At 38.9% G+C, this 22,831-nt stretch overlaps 1 protein-coding gene and 1 pseudogene across 2 annotated transcripts in view; one reads left to right on the top strand and one right to left on the bottom strand.

The window, feature by feature from the left end:
• The window catches only part of LOC127652772 (B-cell receptor CD22-like), a 52,165-nt pseudogene extending 36,448 nt beyond the window's left edge, over positions 1–15,717 (top strand).
• Positions 1–22,831, bottom strand: part of LOC127652778 (Fc receptor-like protein 5) — a 248,555-nt gene that overhangs the window by 114,759 nt on the left and 110,965 nt on the right. The window lies entirely within an intron of this gene.

Here is a 22,831-nt window from a genome sequence, read left to right on the forward strand (position 1 = left end):
TCTATGAGTAAGATCCGCCTCATATGGGCGTGGTGAAAACATGCGGAACTAGCTACTAATACTGGCTGTAGTTTAAAGCCTCTGTCCCAAAAATCCTCCGATGGCCTTAAAATGACGATTTTTAGCGTCATCGGAGGATTTTTCCAGACTAAAAATGAAATTTTCTCTCATATCATGGGGATATGAGGGGGGGAAGCAGGGTAATTCGAAAATACTACTGGTTTTCTACTGATACAAAGCTTAATGCTACATCCTGGAGTATCCCTTTAAACATTTTTGTAAATGTCTAAATTATTGGTACAGTAAATGTACTACAGAGTATTTGTAGAACAGGTCAACACTATTACATCAAATCTGCTGTCTAACACATTTATAAAACAATTCTGAAAGAAACATTGTAACAAAGAGCTTGCATGCATTTACATTTTCTGTAGGTTATCATTGTAATAAAGTAATGTAACCCTGTTCTGTGGATGCACAGAGTCCTGAAGTATCCAAATGTTGCACAAAATCTTGAACTGCAACAGGTTGAACAAATAGTGATTTACTCTATGTAGTCCAGCACTACGCAACACGCGGCCCTCGAGCGATCTTTAGCGGCCCACATTATGATATCATCATCAGAAATATATTTATCAGCAGCCTATCAAATCTGTATGAATTTTGAGGTGTCCATTTTCATGAGGATTTACGCTAGTTCTCTACATTACTGAATCTGGTTAGAGAGGGAATTCAACTGCAAGAGAATGTTACAAGCATGCACTTTCTCGAGTTGATTGGCAGTAATTTATTTAAAAAATTATAAATAATATCTGAGCATGGCTGATATTTTGAGAGCGGCAGGTGGTCGGTGGTTTATTCACTACATGTATTTATCATTCATATTTTTTATTATTTATTATTATCATGTTTTTTTAAAACATCGTAAAGAGGTTATTGATAGAAGAACAATGACTAACATTAGACAAAGTCTTTCTAGGAAATTAGTCCACTGGCGGCCATCTTTGGAACACTCACAGGAAGTAATTTCCAGTCATGCCAGTGCAGCTCCTATTGACTTGAATGGGGAAAGACAGAAATCTCTTGGTCAAGATTGCGATCAAAGAACATATTTTAGTAAAATCTGACAACACTGAAATCACAAATTGTGCTTCTTTACCTCTGATTATGAAAAAAAAAAAGAAAAAAAGAAAACATATATCTAATGCACATGACGTGACTGGTCTGTATCTAAAAGGTGATTGGCTCTTTTACCTGTTAGGCGTGACTTTGACCTTTGGGTGTTTCAATTTGTCCCATTAATTTTAATACAAGTGGTCCGCCTCTGCTAAATAGTCTCTGATTATTGCAGTATAGGATTTCCTAAAATGTAGAAATGATCACAGTGAAATGTACACTGATGCATTATAATGAACAGATGCATTTTGTAAATTAACTTTAAAAAAGTATTTTTATTATTATTATTATTATTTTAATAATAGTATTTTTAAATGTTTTAGTTCTGCTTTAGTTTCTTTACTATTGCTCTTGGAACTTGGCAGTGCCATACTGCAGATATTGCTGTCATTTGTGGGACAAATTTCTTGTTATGTGTCTTATATGTAAGTCGCTTTAGACAAAAGTGTCATAAAAATGACTTAATGTCTGCAAGTATAGTTTTCACAGCCAAACAAATATTAAATCACGGTTAATCGCAGTGTGAAAAGCTTTCAAGAATCTAATAATTCTTAAGTATTTTGTAGTATGAATGGATGTATAATAGCATTTAGCCAGTGATATTATATTTTTTTAGGCTTCATGCCAGAGCACTGAAAAATGTTGAACAGAGAAACGACATTCTCGTTCTGTGTGAAACAACATTTGAAATTCACTGGCGTGATCTTCACTTCACACTGTGGTTAAAGATTGTTCTTCCTCTTTCAAGCTCAGTCTCTCAGTTAAATGTGGACGCAGTTAAATATTCAATATTCAATTGGGGTTTGTTAATATCAAATTATGAGCAATAATAGTGATTCTTGCCTTAGTGAGCACCACTAATATTGTTCATAAGTACAAATATTTCACTGCCAAACAGACTCAGCAAACTCAGTGTCAGTAGTCTGACAGAATATATATAGAGATGAGCTGATAGTTGTGGTTTGATTTCTGCTCTTTTTCAGTTTTTAGGCTTTAACAGTGTGCGTGTGCGTGTGTGTGTGTGTGTGTGGGGGGGGGGGGGGGTGTTCACTAGTTTGTGGTTCTTTATTTCCATAAAGTCATAAATACTGACTTACAATCTAGAGCCATGAAAACATTGTTTCACTTTCCTAATGCATTATACACTCACTAAGTACTTCATTAGCAACACCTGTTCACCTACTTATTCATGTGAATATCTAAATAGTCAATCGTGTGGCTGCAGTGCAATGCATAAAATCATGTAGATACGGGTCAGGACCTTCAGTTCACATCAACCATCAGAATGGGTAAAATGTGATCTCAGTGATTTCGACAGTCGCATGATTGTTGGTGCCAGATGGGCAGCTTTGAGTGTTTCTGTAACCGCTGATCTCCAGGGATTTTCACACTTTAGAGTTTACTCAGAATGGTGCCAAGAACAAAAAAACATCCAGTGAGCGGCAGTTCTGCGGATGGAAATGCCTTGTTTATGAGAGAGGTCAACGGAGAATGGCCAGACTGGTTCTGTAACAGATACTCAGACTCGATGGTAGTGTTAAACCCGGAGGTGTAGTTTATTGAGGGATATAGGGGAATGGGTAAACCAGGGTGATGACTGCGGTTCGCTGGATAGCGAATTAACTTGGGTGATAACTGCAGTTCGCTGGATAGCGAGTAAACCTGGGTGATGACTGTAGTTCGCGGAATAGTGAGGAGACCTGGGTGATGAATGCAGTTCGCTGAATAGCGAGGAAACCTGGGTGATGGATGCAGTTCGCTGAATAGCGAGTAAACCTGGGTGATAACTGCAGTTCGCTGGATAGCGAGTAAACCTGGGTGATGACTGTAGTTCGCGGAATAGTGAGGAGACCTGGGTGATGAATGCAGTCCGCTGAATAGTGAGTAACCCTGGGTGATGTCTGCAGTTCGCGGAATAGCGAGGAAACCGGAACTGGACGAAGGAGCTGTAGAGCTTGGAACTGGACTTAGTTGGAGCGAGTAAACCGGAACTGGACGAAGGAGCAGTAAAGCTTGGAACTGGACTTCGTTGGAGAGAGTAAACCGGAACTGGATGAAGGAGCAGTAGAGCTTGGAACTGGACTTCGTTGGAGAGGCGAGTTAGGGATGTAACGTAGAGTCTCCAGGAGGAAGCAGGTAAGTGAGCCTGTGATTGTAGTTGTGAGACCAGACCCAGAGTGACGGGGGAGTGGAGCATAAATACTGTGAGGTTGATGAATGTGGGAACGAGCTTCAGGTGCAGGTGATTAGTGTTCGGGAGAGAGTGATCGTGGAGGGTAAGTTCTGGGAGTGTCAGGAGGAACTGTGACAGGTTCGAGCTGACAGAAAAGCTTCGGTAACTCGGATAACACCTCTGTACAATTGTAATAAGCAGAATAGCATCTCAGAAAGCACATGTCGATCCTTGAGGCAGATGGGCTACAACAGCAGAAGACCATGATGGGCCGTAGTGTTCTTAATAAAGTGCTCAGTGAGTGAAAAAACCATACCTCTTATGAACAAATAAATGCTGTTTAAATCATTCTGACGTATTTCTAAAGATTAAAACATTCTCACTCTGTGTGATAAAGAGCCACATAACATTTATGCTGAAAACATGCATGGATGTCAATGTGTTATCTGAAGAAATGTGTTATATTATGAGCATTATTAAAACTTTTAGTGACGCATAAATATGTAGCAGTAGGTCGTTCATTTGTGATTATATTATCCAAAATATTTGACTGTGGGCCTCATCTTGTTGTACAGGAAGTCTTAAGGCTTTAACACTGACTGTGTCTTTAACGGTCTGTCATTAGTAGATCAGTATGGAGCTCAGTCCACTTCCTCTTGTGCTCTGTGAGTATTGCTTCATCTGCATTTATTTGCGTAGATATATAGTACCGTTATATTGCTGTCATGTAATGAATCGAATGTTGCAGTGTTTTTCTGTCAATCCATGATTTATAAGTAAAATATGTAACCCTGTTCCCAAAACAGCTGGACAAAAACATTTCTCTGCCATGATAAATATTTCGGTGGTAGCGCTAAAAAGTTTGTTGAATTACTAAATTATTGTTGCAGTAACCCCCCATACATTTTACACACATTGAACAATTAGTGATTAAAGTCAGTCCTTGTTGACTAAATTCATGTATTAACATGTCTGTGATGAAGAGGAGGGTATGGCTGGGCTGTGAGGGTGCACGGCCAGCACTGAGTCACCTAATCAGCTGTGAGGGGGGATAAAGACGAGCAGGGGGTGCCAGTTTGAGAGAGAGAGAGAAACACTTTCGTCTCCCCCCCAGGTTTCCAGGAGGTGGGGTGACAGGCTAACAGATTGGCCGAAAGGGCAGCGTCTCACCTCCAGAGACGCTAGTTCAAGAGAGAGAGAGAGCTGCATGTACAGTCAGGTCAATAAATATTGGGACATCGACACAATTCTAATCTTTTTGGCTCTATACACCACCACAATGGATTTTAAATGAAACGAACAAGATGTGCTTTAACTGCAGACTTTCAGCTTTAATTTGAGGATATTTACATCCAAATCAGGTGAACGGTGTAGGAATTACAACAAATTTCCTTTCTATTATTTGTGCGTCCCACTTTTTAAGGGACCAAAAGTAATGGGACAGATTAACACTCATAAATCAAACTTTCACTTTTTAATACTTGGTTGCAAATCCTTTGCAGTCAATTACATCCTGAAGTCTGGAACGCATAGACATCACCAGACGCTGGGTTTCATCCCTGGTGATGCTCTGCCAGGCCTCTACTGCAACTGTCTTCAGTTCCTGCTTGTTCTTGGGGCATTTTCCCTTCAGTTTTGTCTTCAGCAAGTGAAATGCATGCTCAATCGGATTCAGGTCAGGTGATTGACTTGGCCATTGCATAACATTCCACTTCTTTCCCTTAAAAAACTCTTTGGTTGCTTTCGCAGTATGCTTCGGTCATTGTCCATCTGTACTGTGAAGCGCCGTCCAATGAGTTCTGAAGCATTTGGCTGAATATGAGCAGATAATATTGCCCGAAACACTTCAGAATTCATCCTGCTGCTTTTGTCAGCAGTCACATCATCAATAAATACAAGAGAACCAGTTCCATTGGCAGCCATACATGCCCACGCTATGACACTACCACCACCATGCTTCACTGATGAGGTGGTATGCTTTGGATCATGAGCAGTTCCTTTCCTTCTCCATACTCTTCTCTTCCCATCACTCTGGTACAAGTTCATCTTTGTCTCATCTGTCCATAGGATGTTGTTCCAGAACTGTGAAGGCTTTTTAGATGTTGTTTGGCAAACTCTAATCTGGCCTTCCTGTTTTTGAGGCTCACCAATGGTTTACATCTTGTGGTGAACCCTCTGTATTCACTCTGGGGAAGTCTTCTCTTGATTGTTGACTTTGACACACATACACCTACCTCCTGGAGAGTGTTCTTGATCTGGCCAACTGTTGTGAAGGGTGTTTTCTTCACCAGGGAAAGAATTCTTCGGTCATCCACCACAGTTGTTTTCCGTGGTCTTCCGGGTCTTTTGGTGTTGCTGAGCTCACCGGTGCGTTCTTTCTTTTTAAGAATGTTCCAAACAGTTGATTTGGCCACACCTAATGTTTTTGTGATCTCTCTGATGGGTTTGTTTTGATTTTTCAGCCTAATGATGGCTTGCTTCACTGATAGTGACAGCTCTTTGGATCTCGTATTGAGAGTTGACAGCAACAGATTCCAAATGCAAATAGCACACTTGAAATGAACTCTGAACCTTTTATCTGCTCCTTGTAAATGGGATAATGAGGGAATAACACACCTGGCCATGGAACAGCTGAGCAGCCAATTGTCCCATTACTTTTGGTCCTTTAAAAAGTGGGAGGCACATATACAAAATGTTGTAATTCCTACACCGTTCACCTGATTTGGATGTAAATACCCTCAAATTAAAGCTGAAAGTCTGCAGTTAAAGCACATCTTGTTCGTTTCATTTCAAATCCATTGTGGTGGTGTATAGAGCCAAAAAGATTAGAATTGTGTCGATGTCCCAATATTTATGGACCTGACTGTATTTGTGTTTGTTTACGTTTGTTTTACGTTGAGGTTGACATGAAAACTTTGTTTACTTTTCAGCCAGTTCCCACCTCCTCCTTGCCCGTCCTTTATCTGTTATAATATGTTATAATATGTTAATAAGCTAAACTAATATGTTAAAATAACCCGAGAAGGTTAATTTAACCAAAAACATAGACCTTTAAACTGAAACCCAATCTGAACAGATCAGCTACACATTTACACTCAATATAAAATAATATCAATATAAATGCAATTATAATGTTGATCTAGACAAATTTAAAGAGCTTGAATTGATGGTGTAATTATGGTTAGTTTTATATGGTACAAACTGTTTATAGTAAATTAATAGTTTATCAGCTCCATGTTTACACTGTAATAAACTTTTTTCTTTGTACTTTTTCAGTGCTGATTTCAAACATCCATTCTGGACACACTGAAGGTGATTCAATTTGATTCATGTATTTCATCACATTTTTACAATATGTGTGATTATAAACTAACTGTTACAAACCAGCTGAGAACATTATTGTTATGAAAAAAATCTGCATGTAAAAATGTCAATTTCTTCAGAAATACATCGTCACTTCAGATGACTTGTTATAAAGCAGCAGACACAAATAAATCTAACATTTAATCTACTTTAGATTTACCAAAAGATTTCAATGTTTCTGTCAATTTGTCTAAAATCTTCAAACAGAAATGAGTTCAAAAGCTCCGACTGATTATTTTAAGAGACATGATCTATAGTGAAACTAAACATACATTGAATCTTAAGATAAAATGTAGAATTATTTTATAAAATATGTTATTTTTATGATAGTAGGCTAAGCAGTTTTCCATCTATTGAAAATCACAACAATGATGAATATAATGAAAATAATAACAATAATATATTTCAAATCATCAGTAAAATTTGACTTCACTGGTATTGCACACAAATTGTGCTTCTTTACCACACAAACATAAACACCTCCTGAAGCAGAGTGCATGATATATGTTCACTTCCTGGTAACTGTTGTGAAGCAGAAGCTGCAGCCAGAAGACACTTCTTTATCACTTGTCTGTACATGTGTCTGAAATTGTGGCATGTCAGCACTTTAAAATATGCCAAAAATATAAAACATTTACATAAAGCTAAATCTTAAAAGATTAATTTAATAAATAAGATTTAATAAATATCTAATCAGACAGCTCCACTACAGACTATCCATCAATCATATGAGTGTTAAGATTCTTCAGGTTTTTACTTGGAGACACAATTACTCTGAACTGTGATGTGGATCAGTCAACAGTGTGCGTGTGTGTGTGTGTGTGTGTGTGTGTGTGTGTGTGTGTGTGTGTGTGTGTGTGTGTGTGTGTGTGTGTGTGTGTTTGTGTGTGTGTGTTTGTGTGTGCGTGTTTTTGTGATTTACGAGGACAATTTTGTAAGTTACAAACTGGTAATTACAAGGTTATTATGCTATAAATGTGATTTATGAGGACATTTCTAGTGTCCCCATAATTCAAATCGCTTAAAAATCATACTAAACAGTGTTTTATTGAAAATGTAAAAATGCAGAAGGTTTTCTGTGAGGGTTAGGTTTAGGGGTTGTGTTAGGTTTAGAGGATAGAATCTATAGTTTGTACAGTATAAAAGTCATTATGTCTATGGAAAGTCCTCATAATGATAGGTAGACCAACATGTGTGTGTGTGTGTGTGTGTGTGAGAAGATCTTTCATGCTCAAATGTGGTTTAAAACATTTCCAAATTCAAGCTGTGATGTGTTTCTCAGGTGTCTCTCCTTCAGTCTCTCTGATCATCAGTCCCAACAGAACTCAACACTTCACATCTGAATCTCTCTCTCTGAGCTGTGAGGATCAGAGTAACTCTACTGGATGGACAGTGAGAAGATACACAGACAGTGGAAGACTGCAAGATTGTTCATCATCAATATACTGGGGATCACAAACAGGATCTACATGTACAATCAGTTACACCCACACATCTCACACTGGAGTGTACTGGTGTTACTCTGAATCTGGAGAGATCAGTAATCCTGTTAATATCACAGTATACCGTGAGTCTACAACTCTGTATTTATTAATTTATTGGTGGTTTACAATCAATGTGTAAATCAGGTTGATATAATAAGTGCAGGAAGCAAAAGATACAATTCAGTAACTGCAATAATTAGGAGACACTTTTATCATTACTCTTACTTGGAGTTCATCATTTAAACAAACCCCTAAAATTAAGTATTAAACTTTGATGTGTAACTCATCCTCTGCATTGATGGTGCTACAGACATGAATCATGGTGTCCGGCTTCTTGAGGAGAGGCGTTCTGTTACTTTGCTAATTGGTCAGTCTCATGATCACGTCTAGCAGACAATAAAATGGGAAATGAAAGACGTTTATTGAAGGAAACTCATCTAGGGAAAAGAATAGAGACTTGAAGGTGGGCTCTTTTGACTTGGGCCAAAAAACAACCACCTAGCAGCCACCCAGAACACCATAGCAACCAAGCATAACAACCGAATAACAACGCCCTGGCAACACTCTAGCATTTGTGGCAGGAAGTTTTTCATGTGCAAGCACCGCTCACATCCTCTTTGGAAAATGTTCAAATCAAGTTGATGTATTTTATTACTTCTAGTAAGTGCACATTTCCTCTGTTCTGTAGATGGTGATGTGATTCTGGAGAGTCCTGTTCATCCTGTGACTGAAGGACATTCTCTGACTCTACGCTGTTTATATCGTAATAAAAACCCATCAGTCCTCACAGTTTATTTCTATAAAGATGGATCCCTCCTCCAGAATCAGATTACAGGAGAGATGATCATCCCTACTGTCTCAAAGTCACATGAGGGTTTCTACTCCTGTAAACACACAGAGAGAGGAGAGTCACCCAAGAGCTGGATCTCAATCAGAGGTGAAACTGAACAACTATAAACAAACAGAAAATAAAAAACAAAAATGTAATGTTTCGGTATAAATTGCAGCACATTTTTAATTGTATAAATGTTTTTATCTAATCTTTTATCTTATTGGCAAGTCATTTCCCTATGTAACGGGAGCCAGCTGGTAGATAGCTGTGCAGTGTGGCTGTAGCCTTTAGCCTCCTTGTTAGAGCACCCGCCTCCCACGCCGGAGACCTATGTTCGAGTCCCGTACGGAGCAGGTAGAACAAGAGCGTCACACCTATAAAGGTGTTAATATACACTCACCTAAAGGATTATTAGGAACACCTGTTCAGTTTCTCATTAATGCAATTATCTAATCAACCAATCACATGGCAGTTGCTTCAATGCATTTAGGGGTGTGGTCCTGGTCAAGACAATCTCCTGAACTCCAAACTGAATGTCAGAATGGGAAAGAAAGGTGATTTAAGAAATTTTGAGCGTGGCATGGTTGTTGGTGCCAGACGGGCCGGTCTGAGTATTTCACAATCTGCTCAGTTACTGGGATTTTCATGCACAACCATTTCTAGGGTTTACAAAGAATGGTGTGAAAAGGGAAAAACATCCAGTATGCGGCAGTCCTGTGGGCAAAAATGCCTTGTTGATGCTAGAGGTCAGAGGAGAAAGGGCCGACTGATTCAAGCTGATAGAAGAGCAACTTTGCCTGAAATAACCACTCGTTACAACCGAGGTATGCAGCAAAGCATTTGTGAAGCCACAACACGCACAACCTTGAGGCGAATGGGCTACAACAGCAGAAGACCCCACCGGGTACCACTCATCTCCACTACAAATAGGAAAAAGAGGCTACGATTTGCAAGAGCTCACCAAAATTGGACAGTTGAAGACTGGAAAAATATCTTGATTTCTGTTGAGACATTCAGATGGTAGAGTCAGAATTTGGCGTAAACAGAATGAGAACATGGATCCATCATGCCTTGTTACCACTGTGCAGGCTGGTGGTGGTGGTGTAATGGTGTGGGGGATGTTTTCTTGGCACACTTTAGGCCCCTTAGTGCCAATTGGGCATCGTTTAAATGCCACGGCCTACCTGAGCATTGTTTCTGACCATGTCCATCCCTTTATGGCCACCATGTACCCATCCTCTGATGGCTACTTCCAGCAGGATAATGCACCATGTCACAAAGCTTGAATCATTTCAAATTGGTTTCTTGAACATGACAATGAGTTCACTGCCCCACAGTCACCAGATCTCAACCCAATAGAGCATCTTTGGGATGTGGTGGAACGGGAGCTTCGTGCCCTGGATGTGCATCCCACAAATCTCCATCAACTGCAAGATGCTATCCTATCAATATGGGCCAACATTTCTAAAGAATGCTTTCAGCACCTTGTTGAATCAATGCCACGTAGAATTAAGGCAGTTCTGAAGGCAAAAGGGGGTCAAACACAGTATTAGTATGGTGTTCCTAATAATCCTTTAGGTGAGTGAATAAGAATAGATCCATACCAATACATTTATGTAGCATAAGTTTTGGGAATGATAGAGTAAAATTCGGTGTTCTTTAACACAATAGCGGCTGTCTGGACTGACCAACGGGTACATGTCAGTTTTCTGCCATTTCAGTAATTTGACCGATCTAATGGCAAGTCAATTCTGTAAAAATGCATTCATGTACAGATCTAGAAAAATAAATTATGCAATTTCTATAATTCCTTCGGATGTCGATCCCTGGACAAGCCTTGTAAACTTCTCAATATACAGTCCATTCTCTAACCCACACCCCTGCGCTAATGGGACAGCCCACAGCACAAACTGCAAGACAAAAAAAATTTAAAATAGAAAATTGTTTATGAGTCAATTATTCAAAAAAATCATTTCTAAAACTGCAATTTAGAAGTAATAAAATTGTAAAAAGGAGAGAAAAGGACATTTACCAGTTCTTGAAGTAACCGTTAAAAAATAAATAATATGATTTACACTCTTCAATTCAATAATAAAATTAAATGAATAAAACCTCAAAATATTTAAATGTTATTAATATAATTTTTATAATTGTATTATTTGATGGAATTTGTTTGTTTGAGTGAATAATTTTTTTTCCATTTATCAAGATAAATAACGTTTCAACAACTTCACTTATTTAATTAATAAAACAACGAAAATGAAAGTAAACCGCTGTAATAATTTTTTATTCTTTGAGTTCTGACTGAATTACATGCAGAAAACATTTTTCTAATTAAAAAGAGAGTCAATTGACCAGACAGTGTCCCTGTCCCACCTTCCACCTGAAATGTTCAATTACTCACTACACAGAGTTTAAGGATTCATTTTCTTTCTTTTATTTTACAATTTAGTTTATTAGTAATATTTAGGCTTGCAACAAAAGTAAAACACTCTTAAAAGATAAAAACTAAATTATAAAAATGGGTTCAATAACAACATTTTGACAGAGAGGGCGCAGTGGGGGCAAGTGTTTTTAGATATATATTTTCTTTCAGTCATAAGACCTTCATAATCTCAGCAAGAAAACATAATAAGATATCGTCCAATGAAATTCCAAAAGTGATCGTACATCCTGATGAACGTGTGTTCAGAGGAGAGACAGTCACTCTCAGATGTGACATACAGGAGGGAGGAGACACGAGCTGGCAGTACAGCTGGTATAAAGATGATTCTGTCATTGAATATAAACTACAGGAATACACAATCAATTCTGTAACTGAGTCTAACGCAGGTAAATACAGATGTAATATAAAAGAGACTGGAGGATCACGATACTCACACAGCAGTGATGAAGTTACACTAACAGTATTGGGTGAGTGACTTCATCTGTGTTCATCCTCATTTACATCAGCAATGTGCAGAAATATTCAATACATGATGACAGAATATTTTTCTAAGAGCATTACGAGAGGTCAGGTTTATGATTGTGTACTGGAGAGACAGTGACTCTGAAGTGTGAGAGAGAGTCTCATTACAGTAACTGGAGATATCAGTGGTATAAAAACAGCACTGCAGTGTCTGAGTCTGAGCGTTACACTGTAAACAGAGACACTCTCACTATCAGAGGAGCTGCTGAATCTGATCAGGATCTGTACTGGTGTAGAGGAGAGAGAGATGAAAGACCATCAAGATCACTCTATACATTTCTTACTCTCACTAGTGTCTCTCAAATCTCCAAAATGTCATTAATTGATGTCATGCAAGTTAATTTTATATAACATTCTGATAAAACATTCAAATGTACCTAATATTGTTGAGAATGCTTCTGAGAATTTGTGATTCAATTGTTTTTATGTTGTTTGAGTCAAAACTAGCATAATAATATGTCTTCATACAGATCAAGCTAAAACTATTTTAACTGTAAAGCCTGAAGATAATCTGGTTAGAGGTGAAACTGAAGAACTATAAACAAACAGTAAACAAAAAAAATATATCATGTTTTGGTATAATTTGCAGCACATTTTTAAATGTATGAATGTATTTATCTTCCCCAGTCTCAAGATCTGTGTCTCCTGGACTGATAACTGGAGTGACTGTCGGACTGAGTGTCATGCTTTTGATTATTCTCTTACTGGTCCTGCTGTGGTGCTACAAAAACAAAAAAGGTTCATCTTCTGTCCCCTTAGAGTTCAATTTGACAATTTAATGACAAATCTGCATCTTAATATGGGGAGTTACCCGTCGGTCGCTCATTTCGACGTTGTGTTGAAGAAGCGACACTAGGGGTCTCTCTTGAGAGCCTCGCGCATCTCTGAACTTGAGAAAAGGCCAATGAGAAATTGGCAGACAGAATTTGCATGTCCCTCCCCCGGACATACGGGTATAAAGGGAGGGAAATTCCCTCCCTTTATACCCTGGGGGAGGGACATGCAAATTCTGTCTGCCAATTTCTCATTGGCCTATTCTCAAGTTCAGAGATGCGCGAGGCTCTCAAGAGAGACCCCTAGTGTCGCTTCTTAGACACAACTTCTCTTCCCTCCATCAGGGAACGGAGGTTACAACAGTAACCTAGACGTTTTTATTGAAGTCTTATGAATTTGTACACTGTCATGTCATTGTCAAACATGTATGCATACTGTATATTCATATGCTCATGTAAACACTGTGTTTGACTAGGTGGAGGATCTCAGTCTCCCTCTTCTGTCCATCAACAGCAGAATATCAGTCAGACATCAGAGCAGAACCAGAATGAAACTGGATATACAACACAACTGCAGTGTGGTCAGTCTCAAATCATTTAACAGTTCTTTTACAGTGTCTAGTGTAGTGAGAAACAAATCTGAACATGACATTAATCTACTTCTATCTATAGTCTTATAGATGTCTTTACATATTAATCTGAGATATAAATAAAATGACACATATCATCTTTAACTAACAAGACAGATTTTACTTAAAAAATAATGTCCAACTCCTCTAAAGTTTAAAATTATTTTTGTGTTACAGATTTATGTAATTTGGCTGTACATCTTTCGTTTTATTTTATTATCAAAAATGCACAACAAAATATATATTTTAGTAACTTTATTTCATAGGTTGGTGTCTTCTGCGGCGGTTGCACCGCTGGGGTTGATGCATATGAGATCGCTTCAGCACTGGCTTCAGACTCGAGTCCCGAGACGAGCATGGAACCGCGGCACGCACTGTGTGACAATCACCCGCGCATGCCGCCAAACCATGCACAGACCTCTGCTTTCTAACGGCAAGAGTGCCCCTGCAGCAGGTGTCCCGATGCGTCCTGGTCACTACTGACGCCTCCAAATCGGGTTGGGGCGCCGTTTGCAAAGGGCACGCAGCTGCTGGCCTTTGGAGAGGGGCCCCGCTGCGCTGGCATATCAATTGCATAGAGTTGTTGACAGTTTTCTTTGCCCTGTGGAAGTTTCTCCCATTATTTCGAGACAAACATGTCCTAATCAGGTCGGACAGCACCACTGTGGTAGCGTACATAAATGCCAAGGCTTATATATATAACGCCCTTTCCCTCTGTTGAGGAAAAACTGTGCGTCTTTTTTCCCAGGAGATTCCACTCAACTCGAATCCCTGGTCGATTCCTCCCTAGCCCTCATGGGTCCGCAGTTCGGCAGAGGAACTTGGCGACCCAATCCACTGCGGGTACTCAAATCTACCCTGTACTCGGAATAGGTGCTCCACAGGGTGAGGCTCCTACGCGGACTCCCCCTGTGTGTATTCTCCACGATACGGTCCCCTTACGACTGGACCCGCGTTTTCCTTAGGCAGTTCCGGCTGTCCTCCGGTCGCCGTGTTGTAGCAACTCCCCCTTCGCTGAGGCTGGATCTACCACCGCGCCACTCCCACGTGTCGCCTAAAAACACATGTGATGTATTCACCACCTTACCTCCCCAGCTGGGTAGGTGTGGTCTCCGCAGGGTCTTTTCCCCCTGAAAGAATAGGAAATTGGGTAAGACCCCCTTCCCTCAGTGCGTGTAAGGGCCCCAGCTGTCTATTGCTCTATACAAGAAACACAGAGAGAAAAGAGTCCCAGCCAGGCTTGGCCCGTTCCCAGGTTGGCAAGCGTCGCCTTGTTCCCCTGTCAGGGTAATCAAAATGATTCCGACGACTTTGGTGGGGCATTGGGGAAGGGTACTTGCAGTCTGATACAGCCAGTCGTCTGGCATGTAAAAAAACACCTGCCCACTCCTGTGTCAGACCACGTACACAGCTCAGCGCATGGAGTGATTTAAATTGGACCCCTAGTGTCGCTTCTCCGACACAACGTGGAGAGAGCGACAGAAGGGGAATGTCTAGGTTACGAATGTATGTAAGGAGACGTTGTGTCCTTCCCGGCCACGTCGCTGAGCCGAGCCGCTGTAGTGGCCGGACCATTTCCGGCTCCTCAGAAAAATCCTGAATGAACTCTAAATACTAGCTGCCAACTTCTCATTGGCCTTTTTTTCATAGATCAGAGGTATATTCGGTGCTCAAGAGAGACCCCTAGTGTCGCTTCTCCGACACAATGTCTCGTTCCCTCCATCGGGGAACGGAGGTTACATTCGTAACCTAGAAGTACTGTATGCAAAAACAATATATCTCTGCTTAACCTGTCTGCTTCATGTTATGATCAGAGTAATGCTGCATTTTATTTCCTATTATTGATCATTGTCTGTTTTTGTTGTACTATTGTAGTTGCTGGTATGTAAAAATGAAAATGAATATTTAATAAATACAGAAGCAATAGTGGTGTCATGTTTTTCCTAATGAAGTTTCTGAACTCTTGTTAGGGAATATCAGTGATGCTTCACCAAGTGCAGACACTGTGTACTCTAAACTGAACATGGGAACGGATCAAATGGATCAAGGTAAAAATAAACTAACACCATAAAATAATATATCAGCTGAAAAGGAACCAGTGAAAACATCTTCAAGCATCTTTGAGAATCTTATAATTAAATTAAATATGCATTTTTTATGTTTTCAGGTGCTGATTGTGGATCAAGTGATGTGATTTATGATCAGATTCAATAAAACACCAAAGAAGAAACTTACAACAACAGACACACAAGTAAATGAAAGCTTGCCGTGTTTATGCTGATGATATTATCTGCATCTTCCATATACAAGACCTTTACAAAAATCATAAACATTACAAAATAAATTTGATGTAATATAAACAAGTTTACCAAATTAAAAAGTAGCTTGTTCTTAATGTAGATCAAACTCATATTTAACAAATTGAAGTGATCTGTAATTTTAAATGTTTGGATTTTATTTGACTAATTGTCAAGCCTTTATGTGCTTCAGAGAGTTTGCATTATAATCTTTGACTCTATGAATGTTTTCTGAAATTTGTGCATTTTCAAATTCGTAAGGCCACACTTTATTATTTTTTGTATATACATATAAAAATTAGACATAATATTTTAATAACAGTAATGGTTGTAAAATATAAAGAGTACATAAAAAGCGATACTGTTTTTCAGGATCAATATTTAATGTATAGTTCACCCAACAAAGGAAAATTGAGTCAATATTTACTCGCCCCTCATGTTGTGTTTTGATATGAAGCTCTAAAAAGCAAATAAAAGTACCATAAAAGTTGTCCATATGTATGTTTAATCGGCGTTGTGTTGTTGTCACATGAAATAAACTTCAAATTCAGAAATAGTTGTCTCATTTAATGCCTGGTCAAACACAAGAACAACCTTTTTTGAGCGTATCTGCAGCACTTACATCTCTCTCTGTGAGAAACCAAAAAATTGCTTTAAAAAATATAAAAACGGATTCAAAGCAAACAAAATAACCAACAAAACATACATAAATAATTACCAAAACGCAATGTCTAAAACACAAAGAATTACCCAGAGAGTAATCAATTAGATTAAATATGTAACTAATGAATTGACCACACTTCACCTGCGACCTACATCTGTGAGAACTCACGCAAACTGGGAAGAAGCAGAGTGCGCAGACTCCCCCAAATCTACGTGCAGCCATGGAAGCAAGCAATACACCTAGCTAACATTGACAGAGTTAAAAAAAAATCTACATGAGCTGTTTTAAAATGTGCAAACAATATAAACATTGCAAACATATATATTAGCTGATCAACTTACAGCGTAAGGTTCATCACTTGCCACTGTCAGTTTTCTCGTTCCTGTTGCGTGTCCTCAAACTGGCAACCTGTGTGAGCTTGGAGTCTGGGAGAGAGGGGGCTGTATACAATATATTTATGAACTCAGCTGTATGCAAATATTACTCAGGGACATGAACACCTGAAAACTACAAGATTAAGAACGTACGTGTAACACTTTATACTAATGGTCTGTCATTAATAGGTAATTATGCAGGAAAAATGAGTATTACTATAACACTTTAGTTACTACTATTAACTAATATGGAAACATGATTAACCAACCAGTAAGTAATAGTGAACTGATGACTGAGGTAGTTTACTGTATTTACTGTATTTGATTGGCCTCATTAAGAACTATTAACTTACTATGGCTCATTTAAAATAACTACTAATTAATTACAAATCCCAAAATTTACATATGTCTAAAATGTGAATGATTATGTTTTCTTTGTGGGAAATAATAATAAGAGTGTCATGTGGTGGTGGTGTAGTGGTCTAAGCACATAACTGGTAATCTGGTAATCAGAAGGATGCTGGTTCGAGCCCCACAGCCACCACCATTGTGTCCTTGAACAAGAATGAATAAAAACACAGGAACAAATGAAAAGTCCACAATGGGAAGAAAATGAAACTCAAACACAAAATAACACACAGCTGGTGGGACAGACAGCGAACATCCACGAAGGGCAGGGGTATCCTCGAACGAACAAGGGGAACAGAGAGAGAACAACGAGAGAACATCGGTATGAACAGGAAACGTCAACATTCAACAACGACTGACAAGGGAATGGAGGAACAAACAGGGTTTAAATACACAAGGACACAATAAAGACTAAACGAGACACAGGTGAGAACAATGATGAGTGCAGGCAGTGAGGGAGGCCGGAAATTGTGGGAATTGTCGTTTTCTACAAGGACAGTGAGACTCGGGGCGGACAACAAGGAAAACGTGACATGGAATGTGATCAGTGAAGGGTGAAATGGAAAACACGGGGCAGACAACAAGGAATCGTGACAACTGGGATATAAGACACAGGGGGCTCTGATCCGTTCACATTTTCAAAGTATTGATCAGACGGACGCACCATCCAAATCATTTTTCAGTATGGAAGAATGGGCAGAAACTTTTATTTACACACTGTTCTCCGAAGATGGAGTGTTGCTGACAGATCCTGCTGATATTTGAAGGAGAGCAGTTGTTTTTATACCAAAAGCTTTTTAGAAGTGAGATTAAATCAGGGTGCTGTGTGGAAAGTGCTTTCTTTGACAATTTTTCAAAAGTCTCAGAGGAGGTTAATGAGGTTCTTGCTGGAGCCTGGGAGAGCTTTATAAGGCCCAGACGAGGCATCAGCCGAATTTGCCGGGGCTTCAGCCCCGAATGTTTTGAGTGTAGCCCCGAATGTATTTTGAAATGTTGACTGACAAATATGAAACCAGACAATAGCCTATGTAAACCCCCGAAATCACAAGTTGCCTTATTTCATTGTGCTTTGGCTTTGCACATACTGCATACAGCCTGTAGAAATAGACATAGGTCTTAAAAATAATCTAGCTTATAGAATACGTTTCTTTGCTGTCGGTAGCCTATGGGCTACTCCGTTTCTTCCTCTCTGTTGAATATGCAGCAGGTAGGGGTGGAGCTAGCACAGTCGTTGACATCAACTAACGTTATTTAGTGGCGAGTTAACAGCAGTTAGCAGGAAAGACGGCAAAAATGAAGCAAATGAGGCTTTGAGGATTTTCCCGAAAGAAGTCAGTTGGTAAGAATTCAACCCACTTGGCTTTCACCCACAGTAGGCTAGTTATTACTATAGGCTACGTTAGCACTTGGACCAGCATGCTTATCATCGCATTTGAAGATAAACAACGGCTACAATGTGAAATATGTAGCACTCGATGAATTAGTTGTTTGAAGCTGATTTGCAATAAGTTATGTGCTGTATCTGTTCTCAATGAGAGAGACAACATTAAGTGATGAGAGAGTGAAATATAACAACAAGTAATGAGAAGGACACCAGATAGACAGCAAGAGGTGAATAGTGTATGTTGTATGTTGAATGTGTGTGTGTTGAGAGAGAGAGTGTGTGTATGTGTGTGTACATAATGTTAAACTATTGTTAACATTAAACACCTTTTGTCTCCCTGGTAGCATTCTGGTGGAAGGAGAGAGAAAAAGACAGCAACAGTTGATGAGTAAGAAAAGAGAGTTCAGAAAAGAGATTGACTGAACTCTCTAGGACAGTTGTTTTGTTGACTTAAAATGTAATATACCAATACACAAGAGTACTTTGCATAAAATGGTCTGGGCTAAGCCCCGGATGTCCTTCAATGCTGGAAACCCCTCTGATAAGGCCCTGCAGAGCATAGAGTCTGGGAGGGCAACAGGTGTGGATGGCCTACCTGTTGGTTCCTTGAGGTATCAGACAATGTTGCTCCTTGTCTGAAATGTTGTACTCCTTGGCTATTGAGCCTCTATTTCAACAAAAAAGAAATAACTTCTGTTGATTGTGTTTATCGAGTTGCAATAATATTTTTTTTTGTCAGCTTGTGCTGATGATATTATAGTAATGATCAGTAGACAAAGAAATGTTCAGACTTTGTTTAACATAGTTGAAGTATTTAGAGTGCTGTCTTCTGCTAATGACAATTGCAAAGAAAGTGATGCTTTACTGTTAGGACAATGGTATGATGGAAAACCTTGCCTTCCTGATGGGTTGTGTTGGGGTAGGGGAGGTATAAAATATTTAGGAGTTTATTTGGGAGATGATAGTTTTGTACAGAAATATTGGGAGGGGGTGCTGGAAAAAGTCAAAGGGCGATTGGATAAATGGAAAAGGTTTTTACCAAATATGTCCTATAGAGGGCGAACTCTCATTGTCAACAGTTTAGTAGCATCCTCTCAATTGGCTTGTGTAGACCCATCACAACTTTTCTTAGCTGAAGTTCAAGCTGCTCTTGTGAATTTCTTTTGGGACAAGCTACATTGGATCCCACAGAGTGTTTTCTACCTCCCCAAAGAAGAAGGTGGGCAAGGTTTAATTCACTTACAAAGTAGAATTGCTGCTTTTTGATGAAGGTTATTACAAAGATTCTTGGATGGTTCAACAGACTGCAGCTGGCTTGTTGTTAGCTGCACAATTCTGCATACCCTTGGAGGTTTTGTACTGGACAAATCTCTCTTTTTAATGGATCCAACTAAACTGGATTTATTAGAATTGGCCTAATAAAGAGCCTTTTCCATGTTTTTAAGACTGAGAACTCATATTCTCTCCACTGGCTATTACAGGAGCTGTTGATTCTTGGGGCCCGTCTGGACATTACCACACACTGTTTTTTACAGGGTTCAGTACCTCACTTCGGGAATCCAAGGTTTTCACTTTGGGACATTTATTGACTCTGACTGGGCCTCATTTTAAACATGTGGAGACAGCATCCAAGCATTTGGGGTTCAGATCTGTTCGCTTGTTTACTCAGTTATCTTCTATAAACCTCATCACCATGATGTGCTGGGTGGGGCAAGAGCATATTACATTGTCTGACACACCTCTTTAACATTATCTTTTGCGATCTCTGACTGGCCCATCTGGACATCTTTAGTGCCGACAAGAATAACAATCTTAGAAAATCTATGTTTAGCATAAGCCAGCACTTGTTAGAAGACCACGTCAGGCACTTTATTAGGACCGTAGTGTTCCCAATAATGTGCTCAATGAGTGTATAATAGTATTAAGCCAGTGATATGTTTTTTTTTTAAGGTTTCATGACAGAGCACAGAAAAATGTTGAACAAATAAAACTACATTCTAATTCTGCATGATGAGTGAAACAATATCTAAATTTACTGCAGTGATCTCACGTCACACTGTCGTTAAAGATATAAACGATATATAACATGATGTCATTGTCACCCAGGAGTTCTTAGAAGTGACATTTACACATTTTCTTTGTCCTTCCTCTTTCACACTTAGTCTCTCAGTTTAAATATGGAATAATTTATATTATTGTGAAGTACAATAGTTAAAACAGTGCATTTTCACAACATCAACAGAATGTACACCCAGTATTCCTGCAAATTCATGAGTCCTCAAAAGGGTCTTGTTATGTATATTGGTATATAGTATGGATATTAAATTATATTGAAGTAGAACTAGATTTAACTTGACTGAAAAAAGGTTAATGATGCTCGCCTGTGCAAAACTCACCCCTGTGATGCTAGGGTGTAACTGTTAGAACATTGGTAGAGTAAGCATTAGTCATTCCTAATGTATTTTTTTTAGATCATAGCAATGTGGTTGCTAGGGTTTTCTTAGTGGTTGTTTGGTGGTTGCTAACTGGCCCAAGTCAAAAGATCCCACCTCCAATTCTGGCCCATAGATTTGGTGAGGTTCCTTCAATGCACCTGTTTATTCATCTCTCATGCTCTGTAACGACTCAATGATTTGAGGACCAATTCTTGTCCATAGCACAAACACTACGGGACAAGTTACAGGAAAACTGTTATAACTACAATACAGACAGGGATGGATGGATGGATGGATGGATGGATGCTGCTTCTACCACCATTACAAGAATAAAGACATGAAAACCATGTTTCAGTTTCCTAATGCATTATACAAACCAGAATATTACCTCATATGAACAAATCAATAACATTTAAATAATTTAGATTTCTTAGGATAAAAAAAACATTGTCACATTGTGTGATAAAGAGACACATAAATGTCTGCTGAAAAATGTGCATGCAAGTCATTGGGACACTTTTTCTGCAAACATTACAATAGTACTGTATAATCATCCGCATTATCAAGATTTTCAGTTACACAAAATGTGTCGTACCTGTGTCATCATGTCACTAAAGATCTGCCTCTAGACTTCATCTTGTTGTACAGGAAGTCTTAAGGCTTTAACACTGACTGTGTCTTTAATGGTCTGTCATTAGTAGATCAGTATGGAGCTCAGTCCACTTCCTCTTGTGCTCTGTGAGTATTGCTTCATTTGTATTTATTTGTGAATATCTTTTATTGTTATATCATTGTTATGAAATGGATCAAGTGATTCAGTGTTCCTGTATTTCCTCCACAAAAAACTTTCATGCTCCTCTCAGTTTCAGATCTTCAGTTCATGATTTATAAGTAAAATATGTAAGTGTGAGAAATGAAGTGTGCAGTCAGTTCTGTTTGTGAAACAGAAATAGCAGGTAAATGAGGGAAGTTGTTGTATTTGTTCAGTCATTCAGTTTTGTGCTTTTTGTAAAGGTGTGTGTGTGTGTGTGTGTGTGTGTGTGTGTGTGTGTGTGTGTGTGTGTGCGTGTGCGTGTGTGTGTGCGTGTTTATGTGTTAATTATGTTTTGCACAAGTATTCGCCCTATTGTCTTATGTAGATTTTCACCAGCAGTTACTTTGAGTGTATATGGTCCTGGAGGAACATTGTCTCGTTTCGCTGTGTACTGTACTAACTGTATATGGCTGAACAGCAATAAAAACCACTTGACTTGACTTGATATAGTCCTCTACTTGTGATGTGAAACTCAGAGGTCCAGACTGTTGTTTTGATGCCAGAACACAAAACAGCTGGACAGAAAAATGTCTCTGCTATTATTAATATTTGGGTGGTAGCATTAAACATTTTGATGAATCACTAAATTATTGGTACAGTAAATGTACTACAGAGTACATGTCGAACAGGTCAATATTATTACATCAAAACTGCTGTCTAACACATTTATAAAACAATTCTGAAAGAAACATTGTAACAAAGAGCTTGCATGCATTTACATTTTCTGTAGGTTATCATTGCAATAAAGTAATGTAACCCTGTTCTGTGGATGCACAGAGTCCTGAACTATCCAAATGTTGCACAAAATCTTGAACTGCAACAGGTTGAACAAATAGTGATTTACTCTATGTAGTCCAGCACTACTCAACACGCGGCCCTCGAGCGATCTTTAGCGGCCCACGTTATGATATCATCATCAGAAATATATTTATCAGCAGCCTATCAAATCTGTATGAATTTTGAGGTGTCCATTTTCATGAGGATTTATGCTAGTTCTCTACATTACTGAATCAGGTTAGAGAGGGAATTCAACTGCAGTTGTAGTATTTTTTATTTT

The sequence above is a fragment of the Xyrauchen texanus genome, chromosome 12 (genome assembly GCF_025860055.1).
Source record: "Xyrauchen texanus isolate HMW12.3.18 chromosome 12, RBS_HiC_50CHRs, whole genome shotgun sequence".
Taxonomy (NCBI): Eukaryota; Metazoa; Chordata; class Actinopteri; order Cypriniformes; family Catostomidae; genus Xyrauchen; species Xyrauchen texanus.